This window comes from Acanthisitta chloris, unplaced genomic scaffold (genome assembly GCF_000695815.1).
Source record: "Acanthisitta chloris isolate BGI_N310 unplaced genomic scaffold, ASM69581v1 scaffold28661, whole genome shotgun sequence".
Taxonomy (NCBI): domain Eukaryota; kingdom Metazoa; phylum Chordata; class Aves; order Passeriformes; family Acanthisittidae; genus Acanthisitta; species Acanthisitta chloris.
This window is the reverse complement of record NW_008655850.1, coordinates 3,465-4,614: the sequence shown is the minus strand read 5'-3', so window position 1 is coordinate 4,614 and position 1,150 is coordinate 3,465.

Below are 1,150 nucleotides of genomic sequence, written 5' to 3'. Positions count from 1 at the left end.
TGGTTGTACTGGGCTGGCACTGGTGGGACTGAGCTGACACTGGTTGGACTGGGCTGGCACTGGTTGGAATGGCACTGGTTATACTGGTTGGGCTGGCACTGGGTCAGACTGGCACTGGTTAGACTGGCACTGGTTAAACTGGCACTGGTTGAACTGGTTTGAAGTCTCAATCCAAGCCTTTTCCCCATTTTCCCCCAATTCCCAACATTTTCCCTCCCTTTTCCCCCAAACCCTTTGGAATTTCCCCCAAACATTCCAAGGTTTTATTTCCTTCTGCAATGAACCAAAATTCCAAGGGGGAAATGATTTTTTTCCAACCCTTTGGAAAAATTTGGGAATTTCTGTGTGGCCAAAGCAATAAAGGAATAAAACAAAATTGAAGTTTGGCTTTTTCCTTAGGGATTTAGGGCAGTTTTGGGGGAATTTTTCCACTTTTTTCTTGGGTTTATCTCTTTTCTCTTTAATTTTTCCAGTTTTTTCTTGGTTTTTTATCCCTCTTCACTTTTTCCACTTTTCTCTCATTTTTATCCCTTTTTTCTTCGCTTTTTTCCCACTTTTCTCTTGTTTTTATCCCTTTTCACTTTTCCACTTTTCCCTTGTTTTTCTCTTTTCTTCACTTTTTTCCACTTTTCTCGTTTTTTTTCCCTTTTCAATTTTTGTCACTTTTTTCTTGTTTTCTCTCATTTTTCTCACTTTTTTCTATTTTTTCTCATGTTCTTTTTCACTTGTTTTTTCTCTTTTTTTTCTCTTTTTTTTCACTTCTCTTTTTTCTCTTTTTTTTTCCACTTCTCTTTTTTCTATTTTTTCCCCATTTTTTTTCACTTCTCTTTGGGGTTTTTTTCCTCTTTCTCTTATTTTTTTTTTCTTTGTTTTCTGTCACTTTTCACTTCTCCTTTTTCCTCTTGAGTTTTCCATTTCTCATTGTCTCTCTGACTTGGCCTGGAAAAAAAGGGCCTGGGAAAAAAAGGGCTGGAAAAAAGGCCTGGAAAGGGCCCACAAAAGAGGCTGGAAAAGGCTTGAATTCCCAAAAAAAGGCTGGAAAGGGCCTGGATTTCCAAAAAAAAAGGCCGGAAAGGGCCTGGATTCCCCAAAAAAGGCTGGAAAGGTCCTGGATTCCCAAAAAAATAGGCTGGAAAGGGCCTGGATTCCC